Source organism: Oenanthe melanoleuca, chromosome 1A, assembly GCF_029582105.1.
Source record: "Oenanthe melanoleuca isolate GR-GAL-2019-014 chromosome 1A, OMel1.0, whole genome shotgun sequence".
Classification (NCBI taxonomy): domain Eukaryota; kingdom Metazoa; phylum Chordata; class Aves; order Passeriformes; family Muscicapidae; genus Oenanthe; species Oenanthe melanoleuca.
The window spans coordinates 8,413,308-8,435,925 of NC_079334.1; the positions used below are offsets into that span (position 1 = coordinate 8,413,308).

General features: G+C 42.4%; 1 protein-coding gene across 3 annotated transcripts in view; it reads right to left on the minus strand.

Annotated features, from left to right (window-relative positions):
- Positions 1–21,398, minus strand: part of SHISAL1 (shisa like 1) — a 68,232-nt gene extending 46,834 nt beyond the window's left edge. For 2 of the 3 annotated variants that reach the window (XM_056514301.1, XM_056514294.1), the window contains exon 1: positions 20,907–21,108. The gene's annotated coding sequence lies outside the window, so the exon portion shown is untranslated. Of the gene's footprint in view, positions 1–20,906; positions 21,109–21,311 lie in introns of those variants that run through there. The other variant, XM_056514309.1, reaches the window with a different exon arrangement.
- Positions 21,399–22,618: the final 1,220 nt, after the last annotated feature.

The following is a 22,618-nucleotide window of genomic DNA, read 5'->3' on the forward strand; positions in this document are numbered from 1 at the left end:
CTTAGACCTTCAATATAACTGAACTGAATCTAATGGAGTCTGTGAAGAGCAGAGAGGCTTTTTTTATTTAAAATTAACCCATTTCAGTTACAGGCAACAGAATTCCCCACATAAAGAGGCTTGGTATGGAGAAAGAAGGATTGAAATTCACCTTCCTTATTTTACTTGGAATGACAACTCTCAGAGATACCTCTGGACAACTGAGGAAAGAAAGTTATTATTCTAAGAGGCAAATTATAGAAATATTTCATTTCTATCTGATATAAATGAGACAGAAACTGAATGACAGCATAATGGGAACAGAGTTGTTCAAGTTAGAGAATAACCTGATGAGCTGATCCTATTCCTTCCCATCTTCTAACTTCTTTCAGCTGCTTTAATCATTGTTTAGTCCCTCCAGCAGAAATGGTGAGAACAGAAATTATCAGATCTGAAAATCCTTTTCCATTCTTGAATTTTATTCTGAATAATTATTTTACTAAAAAAATCAATGTCAACAGTCAATTCCTCAGCTTCCTTTTTAATCAACTGTCTTCTACACTAATAAACACATTGCTCTTGTTTGTGGCATTGCAGCAAAGGTCATATGTCACTCTTTTCTCCTTCTTTCCTCTTCAAACAAATCCTTATATTGGGTAAACCACTTATCCACAAATCCTCATGTTTTAGTATCTGGGCTTCAACAGCAGTGAAAAGGGCAGGCACAGGCTGCAGCATGGTTTGGTGTAATTTCTGTCATGTAATCACCACCTAGGATTAATGTCCTTTTCAGGAACCATAGCACTGGCAAAGGAGGCTTTTCCAAGGGCTCTTGGAGAGTCACAGCCTCAGCTCTTGGAGCTACTGTAGATCCTAAGTGTAACCTCAAGCCAAACAAACTTTTAACACATTGTCACTAAATTCTACTCTAGGAACATAATCTGGATTTGTACTTACAGCAAAATGCAGCAAATAAACACAGCCCTCCTAAGAAGGCTTAACCAATCCAAGGTCTTCCATGCAAAGACAATAATTCATTTTTTATTTAGCATTTTATCCATTCTGCACTAAAACAATGCAGAAATTTGATTGTCCTGGCCACAGCAGAGAAAGCTTAGGGAATACCATTGCAAACTTACCAGTTAAAGGATGCAATCTGCCCAAAAAATGGTTTACACAGTTTTCCAAGGCCAGAAAAACATCTTATTCCACATGCACGTGATTCAAAGCACTAGACTAATCACTGGAACTGCAACAGGGATTTTTGGTTGGCAGAATTACACCTTACAACTGCTAGAACTTTGGTTTATCATCCTAGTTTTCTGCTGACTGGTGGAACCATCAGATGGCTGTGCTCTAGTCAGTAGGTTAGAAGACCATACCAATCCAGCAGAACTGAAATCCAGGTATGTGGGCATGAGGAGAAGTTTGTCTTAGAAATAAATTTCTTCTATATTCCTCTAAGGAGGCTAAAAATGTTTTGAAGGAAAAATTAATTCCTGAAAAATCTTCATGCAATTATCACAGCAAAAAATTATTTCATTGCTTATATAAATTCTTGCTTTTCTCCAGAGCTCTTATCAGCCTGGATATTGCTTATTTCAATGACTTCTATTGATCAGCTGCAAATAAATAGCAAATGTTACTGGACCAGATTAACATTCTCTTATTCTTGCTTTACAAAAAGGGCTGATTTGCCTTTGCTGTATCACTACTTTTGCACCCCACTTCCCAAAAGTTTCATTTCTCAGTATCCCCATCTTTGGGACAAGTCTTGTATCACTTTTCCTGTGAGAAATATGGGAGAAACTCAATAGTCTTTGATAAGGAAAGTAAGCTTGGATCATAATCCTTATTTCAAAGACGCACTTACAAAATGCAGTACTGAAACACCAAAAAATTTGAAGAAGTAAGGAAATATTTTACATTAGACTGATATTTACTCATAGTTGACAACACTTTTCTTTGAGAAGGCACTCACACTGGGTCAGAAACTTTATCAGCTAAAAAACACCATCCAGTGAGTAAGAAATTCAATTAAAAGGAGGACTTGTTCTTAACCTGTTGTATTTCTAGCTAAGAAATCTCACATGATGCTCCTCTGTCATACCTTTTTTCCCCCAGCTGCTGTCTTTACCTCAATTATGTACTGCAAATGCCAAACCAAAGGGCAAACCTGCAATTTCCTCATTCTAGTAAGCTCTAAGCATAGCAGCTTCTGAAGGCCATTTTGAACAATGAATTTCCAAAGCAAGTCATGGAATTAATCATCTTCCTTGTATTACAAGATAATTAACAGTAATTGGGAAGGCTGTTCTAAATTACAGAAATCTCTCAGTGTAAGAAGAAAACTCACCTTGAAACACAGCACTGATTACAAAAGAATTCAACAAAAAAATCCCATTTAGGGAAACACTTCTCAGTTAACCAGGCTTTTAGCTTGAAACTGGAACATTGTGGGCACCAAATTCCACCTCAGCCCTCCCATCAGTGTTCAAAACCAGGCTTGGCACCTGCACTGTGCCTGCCCTCCAAATCTCCTGGTCAAAAAGGGGCTCTTCAAATGAAAAGGGCTGTAAAATGTGCTCAGAGAGGAGAGCAGGATTCTTGTGGAGAAGTGGTAACCTTCCTCAGGGAAGTCAAGAGGTGGCAACCTGAGCTGAAACATCACAGCCTGCTAAGAATCCCTGCTGCATATGAAAGAGTGAGCTTGTTTCTCTGCCATGAAACACCTGGAATCTTCAAACAGATGCAGCAAGCCATCAGGAAATCCAGAGGGCATTGTTTCTTAAAGCAAGAGAAAGGAAAACTGGCTAGGAATGAAGACAAGTAAGGTAATTAAGGATTACTTTGTGCTGCTGGGCAGGGCTGGCACAGCATCCAGCACTCCCCCAGCAGTGGGCTGGGGTGGGCAGGGTCCCACCAGGGGACACAGCCAGGCCAGTGACCCAGACTGACCAAAGGGACAAGACCATGGGACACTGATCCACACAAAACCTAAGAAAAGGAGGAGGAAGGGGGAGCACTGATCATTTATGTTTGGTTCCACAGCAACACTGGAACCCTGCTCCCCTTGGATGTTTGCTGATGGGAAGTGGAGAACAAAACCTTTGGGCTTTTTCCTTTGCTTGTGCACATCCAATCTTAGTTTTTGCTTTAATGAACTGCTTTACCTCATATCCTCCTTGCTTCTCATCACATTTTCTCTACCCTGTCCAGCTGAGGAGTGACAGAGCAGCTTGCTGAGCATCCACCATACAGATACTGGGTTTGCCTGGCAAAGGTTTGTAGTGGAAGGAGGGCTACAGGGGTGAGAAGCTCCCAGCAGCCTCTCCCATGTCCAGCAGAGCCAATGCCAGCCCAGGATCCAGGACAGACCTGCACTGGTCAAGCTCGAGGCCAGCAGAGATGGTATAATGGATTTAAGAACAGAAAAAGTTCTTGCACAGCTGTAAGTGCAAGAGAGGGGTGAGATGTGATGAACAGCCCTTAACCCCCATTCCCACCTCCCTGTGCTGCTGGGAGGGGAGGAGGGAGAACATTGGGATTAATCCTGGGAAGAAGGGAGAGATGGAGAGCAGGTGTTTTCAATATTGGTTTTACTTCTCATTGTCCTGATCTTTGTTTATAAACTCAACCCATTTCCCCAAGCTGAGTCTGGTTTTCCCGTGACAGTGATGGGGGAGGGATCTCTCCCTGCCCCTATCTGAACTCCCGGGCATTTTCTCTCCTCTGTCCAGCTAAGGGAGGCTTTGATGGGTGCCTGGCATCCAGACAGGTAAAACTGACAACTCAGCATCACTGGCAGCAATACTTTGACTCTTGAAGGTCTCTGAGTGGCTGCTAAACGCCTGAAACACAAAACAAAGAGATGCACTTAAGAAAAGACCTGTGGGGATATCAGCCCAATGAACTAGAGAGAAGCAGTTTCAATTGAAGCATCTCCATTGAAACTGTGCAACACACTCACTTCAGGGGAATGTCCATGTGAAGGACAAACAGAGCATCTGCAACCAAAACAGCAATTTTAAAAATTCAGGGAAGTCCTATCAGTCTGACCACCCACAGGCATCTTCAAACTTTTCGTGGGAGTGATCAGCATGTTTTAAAAAGCAAATATTGCTATTAAAAATGGAGATTTCCCACGAGAAGGAGAGGTTTCAGAGTGCATCAATGCTTGAAAGTAAACCTGAGTAAAGTTCTTATTTTTGTTGTTTTCCTTAGAGGCGGAAGGGAACAAGAGCCAACTGAGTTCAGCCTTCCTCCAAACGGGAGCACATCAGTGACTCTGAGGCTGCTCACACAGAGCAAAACACCAGAACCACCAGAAACATTCAATGGAAACTTCCACTTTGGTCCCACAACCAGGGAAAAGCACCCAGATTATCCAGCTTCTCTCCAGTCAGGAAAGCAGTTGCATTAAACTTCAATTTGCCTTTGTATTTGGAGCATGAAAAACATTCTGGAGAGGTTTGTTGTGCCCGAAGGGGAAGAAATAATCACAAGCATTAAGTATTTATATTGCACCATATATATATTAATGTCACCTATTTTTACCACTAAAAGCCAGACTAAAGCTTTTTTGCTTTTAATAAAATTTGTTATTGAAAATAAAAGCTCTTTGTACATTCTGTATAATTCATATTGTTCTATCATGCAAACATATGGCTCAGATTGCTCATTCGTATGAAGATAAATATGTTTATTCTCCCACTGACTCAGTGCTATGAGAAATTTAATTCACTCAAAAGTTACCCATAATATAACTCAAAAAAATGAGCATTTAAATCCTTCTTACTGGGAAAAGGTAATCCAATAATTAAAGAGAGCTGCTTTTCATCAGGAAAATCAGCAGTTTTACAACAAAAAAAATAAACTGATAACTACTGATGTAAACATTAGTATTTTGTTCACTGTTATGATTCAATTTGAATGTATGCATACAGATAATTTCCATATATTCAAGCCCAGTCTGCAGACAGCACCCAACAGCCTGGAGTGGTACTTTATTATTCATCTCTGCACTGGCTAAAAATTCTACCCAGTTGCTCAGCACTCCAAAAACAAACAGTAATTTGGGTCTAAAGTGTGCTAGTCAGTGGAACAGATTTCTCTAATAGCCACCACAGTGCTGACATGCCATGAGGCACAGCCCCCTCCCATGTGCAAGCACAGCTCTGGCCCAGCATTTCAATCCCTGAGCAAAAGCACAATCCCCTCTGTTCCTTGCAAAGAATGCAAAAAAATCAAAGATCCTCCCTCTCTTAATGGACTTGGATCTCTTTAATGTCTCACTCTTCTAAGGTGAAGCTTTATAAAGAGAAAAAATTACTCTGTCAATAGTTACAAGCAGGATGACTTGTGCTCAAACACAAGTTTTACTTCTGGAGAAGAAGTGATGTGAAAGTGATTTCCTTTGTTATTTGAAAGATTCCTGTAGCATTTGAGATTATATATTTTCAGGCATTCATCTAAACCAACAAGAAATATTCCTGGATATTCTTTTTTCCTTGGAAGTATTTCTGAAGGGTTTTTAAAACTGAGAAGTAAATTCAGAGTGCCTTGGCAAAAAGACTCCCTGTGTACAGCAGCTTGACTTTCACCCTTTGGATTTTGCAAAGTTATCACTGTGTTAGTCCTTTTGGTCAACCCAGAACAATTCTGTATTGGACAAAGGTAGAATACTTCATGGAAGCAACACCTGGGAACAGAAATTGATCCCAAAAATTTTGAACCATTCCCTGAATGGGTTTAACTGAATTACAGAAAACTTGCCTCTGAAAATTTCTTCCTCTACTGTGCTTCACACTAGAATGAAAATGGCATTTTAGATTTTCCTGCTTTAAGTGTCCTCAGTTGTTTGTGCAAAAATGATTGAAAAGGATGTGATATATGTGATAAATGTGACATGATGCACAGGATTTGATACCTGTGGCATGTATCACATGACACACATAACATCATATCAAATGACACATGAGCACAAAAATCATGTATTATATAATCATTCATGGCAAATACAGTATGTGATAAATATGAAACTTTATTATTAATGGCTCATATACAGTATATGATATATGGTGCATATATATGAGATATGATATAACAGGACTTTGTTCTTATGAAGATCTCTTAAAAATATAAAATAGACTAAGCTCACCCATTTTTCTGGATTTTTTGTTATTTGAAAAAAGAAGGGGTAGGTTTAGGAAAAAAGTCAAACCTTGTGCAGTCCTGAACCCTGAACAATCAGGAAAGCAATGATTTTCATTACCACAATACCTATTTCATGTTCAGTGATAACTTTAAATATCTATAAATTCTCCACTTAATAGCTGGATTTTCTGCAACCTGCCTGGATTAAGCTACGTTGTCTCAAGGCATTAAATGTGACAAATCTCATTTTCAAACCTACTACAATATGTTTTAAAAGCTATTCCAAGAGCTCTTTTACTGCCTTTCAGTAAAAATCACCCATTAACTATGCTGAATCATGGCACACTATATAAATGGATGCAAGACTCTAATAAAAGATAGGATATTAATAAAAATGAAGAGTGGGAAGATGGATCAACAACTGAGAAAGCCTCTTAGCAACGATAAGGGTGCAGGAATGAAAAGGATGCTGCACACAGGAAGCAAATTTATGCAAAACACAGGCTGGAGTACAATTGAACAAGTATCTGCCTTTCAGTAATAAAAGAACATTTCTTTCACATGTTTAGGAAAATGTAATTAGTTAAAAAACATCAGCATTTACTGCTGGTAGCTGGACTACCAGGTGTGGGGCAGGTATTTTGGTACACTGCCACAAAGTCTTCTGTCCTAAGTGAACTTTGAAATGAAAAGCTGTCATGCAGAATGAAAATTCAGAGCCTGTTCCAATTTTTTGAAGGCTCAATGTAGGAAGAACTTAACTGAAAACACCAGCAAGGGTGGTATTTTTTATTTCTGTAGTAATCATCATATAATACTTCATAACTGAGAAAAGTTTTAAGTTGCTTTACAAATGGCTCAGAAAGAATTCCTTGAGCACTTGGAACAGAGTCAGTTTTGCTGCCCAGAGTCTCACATCTCACATCTGGGGGGACAGACTGCTCTGCCCCCTGCTTCACTTCCAAAATCAAGCACAGAATGGTATCCTGGAAGGGAAACAAAGCTAACCAAGCCACACCAGAATTACAGCAGGACAAGGAATCTGCTGTCCACTCAGTGCCTCTGGGAGAAGAGGGGTGAGTTAAGGGTCCCTAAGCAGAACTGCCCAGGCAGACATTCCTGGGACACCTCTCACCTGTCTTTAGAAACCTCCTGCAGCACACAGAGCTGTAACCATGCTCAGTTCAGTGGAGAGGGGCTTTAACATGCAAATAACATGAACATCTCCATCTGGAAGACAAAGAGGATGCTGCTGACTCCACTGGGTGCAGAGAACTCCACTGTGCATTAATACATAAAGTCTAATGAGATACAGCTTTAGGAAATCTTATTTCTGGCAGCAGTTGATTGGCTTTTAATCAAATGTGACAGAGGGCCAACTATGGGTTGGCCTCATCATTAGAGATAAATAAGGAATACTGCACTGACAAAAGCCAGGGAAATGCAGGGAGATCACTGGAAGATGCAGCCTTGAACTCTCTTGAGGAAATGAGGATGAGCCAAGTGAAGAAAATCCAGCTATACACAGTGGACAGCAACTGTGCAAACTGCAAAGAACCCAGACTGGTACAAGCAAAAGAAACCTGGTGTTGAATACTGCCCATGGACCCCTGGCAACCTGAGAGCACAGTGACTTCCTGCCATGGCAAGGACAGATGCAGGGACTACAAGAGGATTACTGCACTTAATAAGAACCACAGTCAGCTTGCATAACATCCCTGAGAACCATGTCTGTAGGAGAATTAATTCAGAAGTATTCTACTGCAGAGTTATGTACAAGGCTTTAGGAGAAGATAAGCAAGACTATCAGCCTGAAATTAAACAGGCTGCTTATTACTTTTGTGTTTGGCATGCCCAAGTCAGCATAATTGGCCAAATCATGACCTCCAAACTCAAAGAAAAAGCACTTCACAGAAAGAAGTTAAACTGAGGTTCAAGAGCACTTTGCTTTTGTCATGGCAGAATACAGAATAAAATGCTTCAGTGAATGAACTGAGAAAGGTGTAGCACATAATGGAGCAGGAATTACCCATCACTGAGATTACCTGCTTGCTCACTAGCCAGGCCATTCCTGCATATATTAAATTGCTAACCCAGGGTGGAAGGACAATATTAACATGATAACAGAACAGATCTCAAAAATTCAAGCAGTCTGTGCCTAAAGACACAGAGGTTTTTTTGGTAATACAGCTGTTGGAATAACTTGTACAAGCAGAGAGTGAATGCCCCTACAGCACAAAAGGAGGCAGAACTTAAGAGACTGACTGAAATGAACCAATCAAATATGTAAAAACAGAATGAGGGGGAAAAACCTGGAGAGATAAATTACTCCATGTATTCCCTGTACTTTAAGACAGCATAAGGTTATGTGTAAAGTTGTTGGAAACTCAGAATACTTTTATAGCACCCATTAAGGAAATGTATTCTGTAGATTACTTTTCCATCAAAGAAGACAAATAAAAATATAGATATTTTGATGACAAAGGTTAATGCTAGTAAAAGAGCTTATGTCTTAACCTCAAAGAAATAGCATGACTAAACATGAATCTAAACAGCTCTAGCAAGAACTACACTTCACAGAGTAAATCAAAGAAAGAAGGTAAATTACCTAAAAAAAAAAAAAAATACCATATTTGCAAATGGAAGCACCTCAAACTGTTCAGGTGACCACAAAAATGCCACAACAAAGTTGTTTTTTGTGCAAAAACAACTCAATTTCCTTCAATATCTGATCTGAGTTGGTACTGTGCAGTTTACAATGCTCAGTGATTGTTCTGTCTCAAGATAAACTCACATGAGCACCATCTAGACAGCAGTCCTCATGGGTACTTGGGCTAAGCACTGACTCCACAACAAACCAAATTCTTTGCAACACCAGGAACTGAAACCTGCTTTCCCAAAGAGTGCTGGTTACCTGTCCTCTAGCCAAGGTAAGGACATTGAGAGGGAAAATCCCTCAGCACCTGGTGGCTCACTGAAAACATGAATAGTTTCCACATGGACAAAACTTATGGTTATAGGAGAAGGAAGATTTGATAATCTCAAAGGTTTTTTTTTTTATTTGATGAGGAAACACATCTTTAAGAATCTTTTATATGAGGAACCCAGCTACTGCATCCCTGAGAACACAGTTTTAAAGCAGTCTGATTCCCAATAAACATTGGGAATCTGATCATGTTGGAGATCCCTTCTCTCATCACCAAGGAGCTCAATTCCTACTTCTGGCCAAAACACAAAAACCAAGAGCCTTCTGTCTCAGAAAGTTTAAATCTATGTAAGAAACACAGCACAACAACATAGTGGAAAAGAGTTTTAGTGCTGCCACCTGAGAAAAGCCAAACATCTGATGGTCAGAGTGTATGGACAGTATCAATATCTGCTGTCAGTGGATCATGTACCACAGTTGTCATCCTGCCAGCAAGATGCTGTGTCTAAATTAAGGGATTTCCAGTGAATACCTAGCTCTCTCTTTTTTTTGTGATTCCACAATCTCTTCCCCTGTCCCACTGCTGCCCTTGAGGCTAAAAACCAGTAAATCAGAGCTTCCACATTCCCACTACTACCCTGTCAAGCTTTGCCCACTCAGTCCTTCAAAGACTCTGTGCCAGAAGACAAAGAACTGCACAGGCTTAACAGAATTTCTTGACCACATTTATTTCAGAGAATTTAGGAGTTCTAATTCCTCAAAATTAGAAGTCCTGAGATGCACTTTCCCTTACACTCAGCTGACTCCCTCCTCAAATCATCCACAGCTTGGAGAACACTTGCTTGCCTTCACTCAGAAATCATTCTAGCAGGATCCATCACTCACTGAGGAACTGGGGGATACAGTGGTGAATGAAATTCATGCTGGTAAATGCAAAGTAGTGCAGGGATGAAATCCCTTTCCTTCAGCACTGTGCAGTCTACTGCATCTTAGGAAAGCTATAATGAAATTACATCCATCAGTTCTATGCAGATAGTGATTTAGTACTCAGCTGCAGATAGAATTTCAGAAGCTGATGAGAAAAAAAAAAAGGGGGAGGGTGGAAAGAAAAGCTCATTATATCATGGTATGATTTTTCTACCTCTCTAGAGCTAGAAAGGGATCAGGAATGACAAGGATAGAAAGAGCTGTACAATGCTTTGTGTATGAAAAGCATTTGAACAGATGAAAATGTGGAAGATTCATTTGGGAAGGAATTCGATAAAAGTCTACAAAAATTTACAAGCAGCACTGACAAACTGAATAGACAGCAATCCTGCATGACTTCTCATATACAAGAATTATCAGACAGCACTCTGAAAAACAACAAAAGGAGGTGGTTTTCCCACACAGCATGCAGTTTAAATGTTCTCTTTATGACAGAAGCTTGCTTATCTTTCAAGAACAATTAGGCAAATTCTATGGACAAAAACTCCCACCAACAGCTATTAAGCACAAAACTGTGACTCTGCTGCCAGACAGAATGTACCTGTGAGGCAGCCAGCCAGAAGATGAGAGGGTGTATCTGGAGAAACACAATTTCCCTGTATTTAGATGATAAATACCTAGCCCAGGCAATAGCAACAAGCTAGAAGGATGCTAAACCTGACCCAAGCATCCACTCTTACACCCTTCTCCTGTGTCAAGTACCCAATCCAAGAGTCACACCAGTCATTAAATTGTTTCTAGGAAAGAAGCAATTCCCTTTTGCTGTCACAATGAAACAGAAATGAGGTCTCACTTTTCTTCTTTTTGTAAAGAACCTAATATTGTATAGATATTTATGCCTTACTTCATCCTGCTGATCCCTTGATAGCTTTCCTTCCTGTTGTATTGTGCTTTAAATGGTGGAAAACAAAGGGTTTGTGATCTGGTGACCTTCAGCTTGGACCAAAAGCTGCCACATCACACCACCAAAAAAGCCAGACCATAGAGAAGAATTTATTTTATAAATTTTAAGTGGCACTTTACTACTTCTGTCTTAAAGCAATATGTTCTTCAGACATCATTTCATCCAGAACTGCTCCTAACTGCTCATATAATTACATTTTCAGAGACCATTCACTCTTGTGACAGAACAAACTTCAGGTTTGGGTGCTGGTTTATGTATTCTAAGGAATTTGCCTTGTTGGAAATTCTGGATCCCATTTACAGGGGAAGGAAGGCCAGAGAAACTGCCATCCCAATTGTCATCCATTGTCATTTAGTGCCTCAAAATTCAGGCTCTGAGTTTTTGAATTCTTGCTGGGTCACTGTGTTTGTTTTTGGTGTATCATTACATTTGTTAGCAGTAGAACACACTTTACTGGGTCTGCTTTGCTACTCATAGCTAGAAAACTCAATTTTGGTTAAACCCTTCTTCCTGCTCCCCCAAATGAATAAAACCATCATCCTGATGGATTGCACTCGGCTTGGATACAGAAACAACATGTGAGATAATTCCACCTTACAACCCAAGAGGTACTTATCACAAAGTACTCTTTGCACTTACTGAAAGAGGATTAAAAAAATTGTGATTCTATCATAAGAAGAGCCATTAAGGGATTAAGAACTGAAGATACCAAATTCCTTGAGGACCATGGCTTAGCTTTGTTTTCAAGGAAAGGACATAGGTAATCCACTCCCTTCAACAAAATTTTGGGGGTTTTTTAGTGGTTTCCTAAACCCTTCAAACTCTAAGTCTCTGGCTGTTCAATCATGGAAAATGCTCTTCTGCAAGAGGATAGGATTTCTGAGGGCTTGCAATGATGGTGGCTCTGGAAACAAACTGATCATATCTGTGCTCAGCATCTCAATTCACAGGAAAAAACATGTTCTTGTGGCAGGCCACTCTGTGCCAGAGACAAATTCTCCATAAGGGCTGTGCAACTGACAGGCTTTTTTTGTTGTTCTGGCAGCTGAACTGGAAGAAAATTAGAAAAGAAATTAATGTTTAAATGGGCTAAACATTTGTTTGGTTTTGATGCTTGAAACCAAAACACCAGAACATTTACTTCAGGAAAAGGAAAAGGCAAAGGAAAGAGGAATCAGGCTCATGAAAATGATTTTCCAAGTTCTGATCAGTACTGCCTGAAACAAAATCACTGCTACCAGCCCCAGCACATGGAGAGGAAGAAGACCCCAGCAAATACTTTTGAGATGGAAGCCTGGCTCATTTTGGAAGTTTGTGGGCAGCTGCTGGGCAGCCAGCCCATGCCAGCACTAAACTGCAAAACACAGTCAAGCCCAACCTTGGTAACTACAGCAAACTGCAAGATTTCCATTTGCCTGCCTAAGCCCACCTGAAAAAGGATACAGGGCTGACAGCACAGGACAGGGAAGACAGAGCAAATTCAGAAACTAAGGAGAAATCTAAGCTTTGATCATGGTGAGTGATCACAGCTTCATTTACATTATTTATTTCATACAGGGCTTTAAACTGTTTGTTGTAATATGCAGGAGGCAGCAAAAACAATGCTTGCTTTCTGTGCCTAATTATCAAAAAGGACAGTAGCATAAACACATCCTGCTTAAGAAAAGTGTTGACTTCCTTGAGAATATTGCTCCTCTTTTATCTTTCCCTGAAAAGCAGCTGGCACCAGGAGCTGTGAGTGAGGCTTTTCTATGACACAGGCACAGTACAGGCTGCTCCTGAAAATCATAATGTGAACTCTGGCTTCAGGCTTTAAGGTTGCTCTGTAATTACCATTGGTTTAAAACCACTGGATTAGACTTCTGTGATCAAGAGAGAAAAATAATGCCTTAAATGTTTCAAAGAAGCCTTGTGAACATGTTTATTCTGCATTTCATTTCCATTACTGCAGTAAATTGGGAGCAATGTTACTTATGTTCAACACAAAGGAAAAACTGTATTCTTAATAGCTCTCAGTCACTTGAATTCATGTTCATGCTAATGAAAACTTCCCACTGCAGTCCTAACTCAGAAGGTTTAGGGAAATGCTAGGTAGAGTTAGGGAAAAGTAATAAAGGTTAAAAGCTAAACCAAAATTTGCCATAAGCATTAACCACCTTGCAGCTCTCATCACAGAGAGAGCAGACCAATAAAGAAGCAAAAAATGAACACATGCAATGCAAATTAATTTTGGTAAGAACTATGTGTGCATGTAGATCCATATTTACTTCTCTCTTGTCCAATAGATTCTAGGGCAAAAAAAGAAAAAGGCAGCAAACTTCAGATTCTGGCCTTAGGGCTTTAATCATGGATGGAACTTTCCCTGCTATTAATAATGCTATTATTATTGTTCCTATGAGAAAGAAAAGACTGCCCAACAAAGACTGAATTAATGGACTGTGGGAGACAAAAATGTGGAAATCTAATCACAGAAGCAGGGAGTGGATGGGGCTGGCAGGGAGCTCTGGAGATCATCCAGCCCAACCCCTGCTCCAGGGTCACCTGGAGCAAATTGCACAGCACTGCATCCAGGTGGGTTTGGAGTCTCCCAGGACAGGAGCCTGCACAGCCTCTCTGTGAAGCCAGTTCCAGTGCTCTCCCACACCCAAAAGCTCCTGCCTTGCTCTTCACCCACTCCTTGGCAGAGCTCAGCACATCCCAGCTGCTCTCTCACACAGACAGCAGCTCCACCAGCCTGCCTTGCTGCCCTGGCTTTCCTAGAAGGAATGGGGCCATCCATCTCTATTCCCACCATGTCTCTGGGGCTGCACTGAGATCATGGCCCCAGTGATAAACAGCAGGAAGGCAAAAGGAGTACCACTGCTGCCAATTCCCCCCCTCATTAATTTCCCATTGTTATATTTAGCTTACTGCCCAGGAGTGCATCCCAATTCCAGCAGAGGGGACTCAGCAAGGGTTTGTTTTCACAATAGCAGCCCTCAGGCACATGGGGCTTGACCCTGCCCCCATTCAAACAAACAGCAATTTGCCCATGGACCTGCAAAACTAGGATAGCTGTCCTGAAAATAGTTCTTTCATATAAAAGAAATGTTAAAGCCCTGCTCAGTAACTCTTCACTTGTGCCCTTCTACTCCAAAATAAAGGCAAATTGTTGCAAGACAAGCTCATAATTTATCAATATAGTTCTGCATATGAGGCTCCTAAAAAGGAATTATCGCCAGCAATGTACAACATGAGCTGGTTTCTTATGTAAAACTTATTTCTGAGGTAAACCCTCTGGAGTTTGCAGGAGCTGCCTTTGATTGACCCTGGCTGGGAGATGAACAGCAGAAAGGAAGAAGGGAAATGGGAAGCAGAGTGAGCACAGTGATTTGTGCAGCCTGCTGCTCTTCCAGCAGTGGAACTGCTTGTCAAAAACCACAGGGTGGGAGCAGAAGAGCACCAAGCCCTTTGCACTGGCTGTGGGACAGGAGGTGGCTCAGTGCCCCTGCTCTGCCAGCCCCTTCCATGATTTCCCACAAGAAATCACAGACCTGCCCAAACAGGGATGAGAGGGGCTGCAGCACAAAGGAATAATTAACAAATATTCAATGTGTGTGTGTGTGTATAGAATCTCCTGGCAGAGCTGGCTCCAGTGATTGTTCACTTCCTGGCTGGAGTCCAGGTTCCTAAATCCCTGCCAATAGTATTTTCTAAAAATGAATCCTCAGCAAGATCTTAATAAAAAAAAAAAATATTGCCACATCACAACACTTCACAGCATTTACAATGAATTACTCTTCAAACCCCACACAATTAAAAAGGCTAATGAACATCATACTGAAATTGCCTTTAAAAAATAGTTTCAGTACTGAGAGCAGCCACTCACTGATTTCTGCCATGACTTTTGCATCCCAGCCTTATCTATCAGTGATACTGCTTGCCTCCTAAGAAGCCAGATACTAAACCAGTGTTTTATTCACATCAGGGCTCCTTCACCACTAATCTATAAGAAGAATTTAAGTGACAATTGGAATGTTAGAAGAATTAATGTCTTGTTTTCACAACAAAATAGAAAAGAAATCCATCCTGTGAAGACATTGTTCAGTTTCCATTCATTTCCATTCACATACACTTGACAACTCCCTGCTTTGGGATAAAAAAGTTCCTCAGGAGTACAAAATTTTGGGCTACAGCTTTCAAGTAAATAATTTGAGCAATCTTGTGTTCAAGCTCTGCATTTTGGGATATTTGTACCTTTAGAAATGGAAATGTTTTATATCTTGAGGATAGGAAGCTTTGTCTATTATCTTGACATCTTTCTGTCCAATTATATGCAATGGTCATACTGGGAAAAAAAAACAAAAAACAAGACATGAACAAAAACCCCAAACTTAACTTTGGATTTTAATGCATGTGGGAACACATTTGCCATTCAAGATAAAGTGTCTGAAATGGATGCAATTTCCTTGGAAAAGTTTCTCTCTCTAGACTTTTCTCTGTGTTTTCAAATGTTAAAATAATACCTGAAAAGTGGCAAAAGGAGAATGCATGTATGCTACATGCTTTACAAGACAAAGCTTTTTAAATTTTTAATAAGTATACAAACTATTGGGCAGGGGAGTAAGTAAAGAAGAATTTAACAAGTGTTGATGCTGTTAAGACAGCACAGGGGAAAAAAATGCATTTTCCCAAATGTTCATCACAAAAACAGACCAGTCCAAGATGGGAGATAACCAGAGAAAATGAAACTCTCACTGCCACAAGCTGAAAATGGTGTGAAAAAGCAGCCCTGAGGCTCTCCTGTATGGGAATGCAACACAAATGGCAAAAGCATTAATCTGTATTTTCCCACCACTTCCTTGCACCCTGACAGCTCTGTTTGGATAGAACACTGCCTTTCTAGTGGCAAAATTAATGGAATACATGGATTTGGGAAAGGAAGAAAGAGCAGATATCAGTGAGTTACATCTGGAGCCCTTGCCTCCTACAGGCTTTAGGTGATTCATCTGAACCCCTGTTAAAGAAGGAGCCCGTAACTGGAAAGGATTCACTGTTGTGAAACAGCAACACAGGAATGTCAGTAAAATTAGGGCTGGAACGTTTCCACCCTAAAAAAAAAATAAATAACATCCAAATAAAGAAGAAAAAAGTTTTAGTTAGGAACCAGTCTGGCTAGAGTATGACAGAGCAGCAGAATTGCATTCCAAAGTTTTCCTTGGTAACTTCCAAGAGACTCCCACATCAGTGTGGGAGAGGGCATTTTGCCTCTTCAGGTAAATTGAATTCCCACTGCCTTTTCTGCTTGAGGTAGCAAATCCTTTGTGCAACAGCTACTACATCACACCTCACTGCTCCACTCCTGATAGGACCTGAGGGGCTCAAATGGCACCCATTGGAATAAATAAGGTTTTATCAGTAACATGCTGAAGCCTCAGTTGTTTCTCTGGGCAGAAGGAGAGTGGATAATCCTTGCCAGTGCTGCCAGGAATCCCTGAGATTTGCTGCCTGGTCTGCAGACCTGTTACTGCTGAGAGCTCTGAAGTGAAGCTCAGAACAATGCTTCATGTTCTGTGTTAATGTGAGTCTGGCTCTTTATTAGGAAGTTTCCTTCTAGCCACTGAAGTATGTTTAGGAATACATCTTGTTCCTATGGAAATCAGGGAGAATTCTGCCCTTGCCTCCAAATAGAGCAGGAACAGACTCCCTGTCTGCAACATCTTGGCATAAAGTGAGAAAATTGGGAGGGCCTGCTAAGCTTCACTGGTGTGGAAAGGTCAGCCCAAACACCAAGAGACTCCCACAGGAGAAGCAGGAGGGCTGCAGCACATGCAGGGGAGAGCCTCTCCCTGCCTCATCCCCAGAGAAAATCCCAAATCCACTCCTTGGCTCCTTCCCCCTGCCAGCCCATCCTGGCAGCAGAAGGGGAAAGGCAGAACAGCAGCAGCTTCTCATGGCTGAGGTGCTGCTGAGCCCATCACTCCCCTGAGCAATACAGGCACGGGGGAACTTGAAATTCATACTAATTTGAGCTGACATCCCCATTTTACAAGTAGAAAACACACCCAAGTCCAAAACTTCCAAAATGACTTGAGAGTTTGAGCATGTGAATAATCAGAGAGGGGGCAGAGGCATCCCTCCAGAATGTACCTTTTAAAACACAGATTTCTTTGGGTTGTTTCAAACCTGGGCCTTAAAAGCCTAAGTAGTTTTGAAATTGTTATACATGGTGCATTTAAAATATAGGGAGTAAGTGAAAGGTCAGAAAGGAGCTTTTCTACACCTTCACGTTTAAGAAGGTTCATTTTTTAAAAGAGCAAAATGACAGAAGCAGGAGAGTTTTACATTACCACTGGTATGTAAAATTATAGTCTTTGTTTTATCTTAAGTTTGGCTATTAAATTCTGATAAAAACCAGAAGTCTACCATATCCTAGATATCATTTTAAAAGTTTTTCATCTGCAAACCTTTCATACAAAACAATCCTGCCTCAATCTAAAAGACTGGTTTATCAGAAGTATTGATTATTGGGGTTATTTTTAAATGAAGTCCAAAATAAAAACCCTATAGCTAAATCAAGTACACCACCATTTGAAGGATAAACACTTTACAGTAGCTCATGAAGAACATAATTGAGCTCCCAACTGGAATAATGTAAACATCTCTCATACCTTCCTAACACCATTACTCACTCCTGTTGAATGAGGTTGTGCATTTTATAAGCTCAAAAAGTACCTGGAAACTCACCTGCCAAACCCTCTCCTAGAACCACAGAAAAAAAAAAAAAAATACTTTGGATATTTAGTGCTGGTCTCTGCCCTTCACAATCCTTTTGCTGCCAACACGCCTATTTTAAATTAATAATTTTTTTTCCATCCAGAAAACCAGTACATTCAACCTGACAGCAAACAGGGAAAGCAGTGATGAGCATTTCTTTATTTTCAAGTCCTTGGAGTAGAGATCTGTGAACTTTTTCTCTGAAATCTGTTTCCTTCAAATATATCCAGCAAAATGAATGTCAGGGAACTAGCACTGGAATTAATTCCTCCACAACATCTTCACACTGATCTCCAGCAATCTCACTGGTGTACAGATGCCAGTGACCAAGGACTGAGACAGAAGAAGTGTTGGCTACCATTTGTTATTGTGCTGCACTAATATTTTGCTATTTCCCCAGAGATCTCTCTAGGCACAATACATGCACAGAGCAAAACTCTGCACTCCAAACAAGCAACACTGAATGATGATGATTAATGGGGTTAGAGAAAAGTTAAAACAGAGGGGTAAGGTGACTTGTCCAGAAGAGATCAGTTACTCAGAGAGGAGCTCAACCACCTTTTCTATATACTGGTCCAGCATCTTATTCATCCCAGGTGTGGGACTTGCAACATCAGAGAAACAAAGAATATTAAGTCTATTTTCACAGGACAGTAAATTTGAGCAATAGGCTGGCTGGGCAATTTGAGGTATCTTGAATATGAACACCATTAGAAGCATTTTTGTTTGTAAAAAAAAGTGTACATGATATCCAAGTTACTTTGGTATAATTTTGAGTAAAACACAACGCAAACCAATATCATTATCCGTATTTATAGACTTATCCTTCATGCCTATGTACTTTTTTCCCCACTCCCTCAAACAAAACCCCTTTATCAGTGACAGCATTACATACTCTGATGTCTTCTCACAACATTAAGTGATTATTGTTCTGAAAATATCTGTGAAAGTAACAAGGGCTTATTACAAATTATCTCTCTTGATGCCTTTATCAGTCTCAAAAAATTAAGAACTTTTTTCCCCCCTCATGGCACGTAGGGTCTGAAAAATGAACTGGAATATCTGCTGCTCTTATTACCACCAAATATAAAAGGCTGAGTTTTACAGAGGATGTAAGCACAGAGTAAAACCTGTATCACTTTCTCTCTACTTGTAGTGACTGTGCAGCACTAAATAGTAAAAATTCAATTATCCAGCATAGAAATTTCAGTCAATGACATCCAAAGGAGACAAGATGACAACTAAGATTTCTGTTCTTTCATTCTGTTCATGGGATTGTCACAAAGTTACTTCACTGGTAACTAGGGGCTGGTGATGGTCCTCAGCTCACAAGAAATATTTTTAGACAGGTACCTCACTACTGAGTTGCTAAAAAACAGAATGCAAAAGTCAAGGTCATAGGCCTTAGGGGTATTTTAGTAAAAATACCTTTAGGATGTTCCAGTAAAAACTTAGAGTGTGATTTACCTACTCTAATGCATTTGGAATGAGATGTTTTAGCACTTTGCTGGACTGAGCTGGGGATAGACTCTTTTTCACAACAGAGAGACAGTTATTTTATAACAGTTTATTCACTCGGAAGGAGTGTTTCAAGAAAGAAGAAAGAATGTATGCTTCATACAGAAGTTCCCCTACTATTATAACTTCCTACTCCTGTAATCTGAAACAGTCACAACTGAACGTCTCTCGGGCAGTATTTCAGAACTGAATATTCTAAAACATTCCTTACACATTCCCAATGCTTCTCAACATAACACTATACATTAAACTGACTCTTGCAAAACTATGAAAATTTGCAGGAGAGTTTCAGATGTTTAACCCAACATATAGTTAAGTTAAAAGAGTGTGTTTGCCCATTCTCTCTCTCAAAAAAAAACAAAACAAAACAAAACAAAACAAAACAAAAAAAAAAAAAAAGACTTTTAAGTTCCTCTTAGGTTGTAATGCTAAGGCAAGTGATCAAGACTGTCATTCAGTTTCACAGCATTTTCTTTCCTTATTCTTGAATCTTCTCACTAGAAGAATACTCTTTGTAACAGTGGATATTCCTGCAAATTTCAGAATGCTAAAGACTCATTTTTACCTGATCATGATGAAGTTAACACAGAAAAACAATTTAAAATGGCACTAGAACCACTGTTTTCATCTGGATGGTAACAGTTCACATCTTTTGAAGACCAGCAGCACTGGGCTATGTTAAATAAAGACTGGAGTTAAAAAGGAGGATTTTTACCTCTACCATTACAGACAAGGATTGTGTAATATATGTTCACTCCTTGTAACAGAGGACAACACACTCATATTCTCAGTCTTTACACTACTCCATCTTAGATAAAGTGCTTTGCTTGATTAGCTCAGAGCACAGGTGCAAGCAAGCTACATTTCCTTTTGTTGAGCAAAGTGGGGTAGGAAGAAGTTAAAGAGACCTGTCAAGGTCACACCACAGCAGGATGACAAAGTTACAGAGCAAGTCACCACTGATTCCCAGCTCAGCTGTTGCAGAGACTGCAACACGAAGCTCCTCAAAGGGTTCTGTGCTGCCAAATGACACACAAATGATAAGCAAAAAGATAAGTAACATCACAGCTTTTAGCACTGACGCGTCTCAGGAGTACTTTGAACACGAGGCAAGTCAGACCACATCTTAGTTTGAGCTTCATAGCTAAAGAGGTAATGCAGAAGAACAAGTACTCAGAAACCTTGTGTAACTCTCACACTTGCTTAACCACATCCACGTATCGTTAATTAAACCTGGGTAAATCGTTGAGCGTTGGAGGAAAAGCGAAGAGGGGCCACAGGACCACGCGGGGTTTACTTGCTTGTTTTTGTCCCCGGTGACAAAACACGAACGCGAAAAGACAGAAAATCGGGGAGACAGAAAACCCCGAAGTCTCCGAGGGGGTCCCGTCGTCATGGAAACGAGTGGCCGCTAATGAGCTTTCCACGGCACGAGTGATTAATCCCCGAGCGCTGCGAGCCAGCACCGATGCCCAGGAGCCCCGGGGGCCGCGGGCGGCTCGGGACGAGCGGCAGCGCAGCGCGCACGGTGCGCGCAAAGTTTCCCGAGCGCTGCTGCCACCGCGCTGCGCGGGGGAGCGACAGCGGGCAGCCAGCAGCGCAGCCCGGCCGAGCCGAGCCGAGCCGGGCCGGTGCCCTGCCCCGCTCCGACACACCGACACACGGACACGCCGCCCTCACCTTGCGCCACGTCGCTGCCCGCGCACCGCCACTTTTCCCGAGAGTTGCGCCAAGCAGAGCGCGGCTCCGGCAGCTCCGAGCCCGCGGAGCGGAGCGCGGGGATCAGCCAGAGGGAGAGGGACGAGGCAGCGACGCACAGGAGCTGCTGCTGCCACCTCCTCGCCCGGCTCCCCCATCCCCTCCTGTCCCCGCCCGCTTCCCCACCTTCCCTCCCCGTGCCCGCCCCCGCTCCGAGCAGCTGCTCCAGCCCCACCTGGCCGGCTCTCCAGGTGCCTCCCCGCTCCCGCAGATGGAGCTGCGGGCCGGCTGCTCCGCCTCTGGCTCCGCACGGGAACTTGCCCGGCCCGGAGCGGGCTGCTCGCCTCGGCCCGGGGACAGCGGAGCCGCCCGCAGGTGCCCGCTCACCTCAGGAAAGCGCGGCGCTGCCCTCCGGGGATGCGGGTGGCGGCATCAGCGATGGAGGTGCCACCTGGCGCTGCCCCTGCCCTGCTCCCCGCAGAGGAGCTGCCGGGGAGGACGGAGGAGGGAGGGAGGGGGCGCTGGCAGGGCGGTGCACAGGGATCGGCTCCCCCCGGGCAGGCTGGGCTCTGTCACCAGCCAGCTGGGCCAGCAGGCGACACCCAGGGCTCCCCGCTGCGACCCGGGCCCGCTCCCCTCTTCCTCCTCCTCCTCCTCCTCCTCTTCTTCTTCCCCCTTCCCGCACGCCGCCCTCCCCTCCCCGTCGCTGCGAGGACACCGCGGATTAAGTGCGCGTTCGATTTTAAGAGCATTATATTAATAAAGAGCGATTCGGCGATTTTTAAATTACTTTGCGAGCATCCATCCGGGCAGCCTGTTAAGAAGCAATCCCCTGCGGGCGCGGTTTAATCGGAGGGATCAGAGCGCGGCCGCCGCGTCCTCCGCTGCCTCCGGCGGGGTTTGCCCGGGGACCGCGGCTGTGCGCCCACCTGTCCCGGGTTCCTCAGGGTAATTCCGTACGGGAGAGCCCTGCCCGGCCGGGCAGGCGGTGCGCACACAGCTGCCAGCGGAGGGAGCACCGGCAGAACCCCGGAGTTTGTCCCGCGTCTCTCTGGAGATTTAACCCAACCCGGGCTCGGAGGGCTGGGATGCTGGGGAAGCGCACGCCTGTAGGGCAGTGGGAATGTGGATTTTGTACGGCGGGCACACGGGCAGGCAGCGCGGTGGGAGCGCTCCCGGCTGCCCGGAGCGATTCCCCAGCTCACCTGCGCACCCGGCGGCTCCGAGACAAAGAATGAAGCGACTCCGGGATGGGGAGAGGAAAATAGGCACTGATCTGAGGGCTCGGCTCTCAAAAAAAAGCTAAAGCTGCCCTTTCCCCCCCTTCCTTCCTTTTGCATCCTCCAGAGCCGCAGCCCAGCAGGTGGTTGTGACCTCAGAGAAGTTCGAAGCTAATCTAAGCAGTGTCTGTAAATGACCTCTCTCATGGATTCACACTGTGAGAAAAAAAAAGATTTTTCATTTACATTTTAATGCATAAATCATGCAAAGTAGGGAGCTCCAGACACGTTGCAAGAGTGATGACTCACGGCCACCACATGTACATTATTTATTGTCTGAGGATGGGACCGTGTTTAAATTAGGCTGCTTGATAACCTAACCTGGATGTTCTGAACTGCTTCCCTATAATTATGTTCTGGAGAAAATAAAGCATCATTTCTTAACCCTAGTCTCATTCCCTGACACATTTTAAT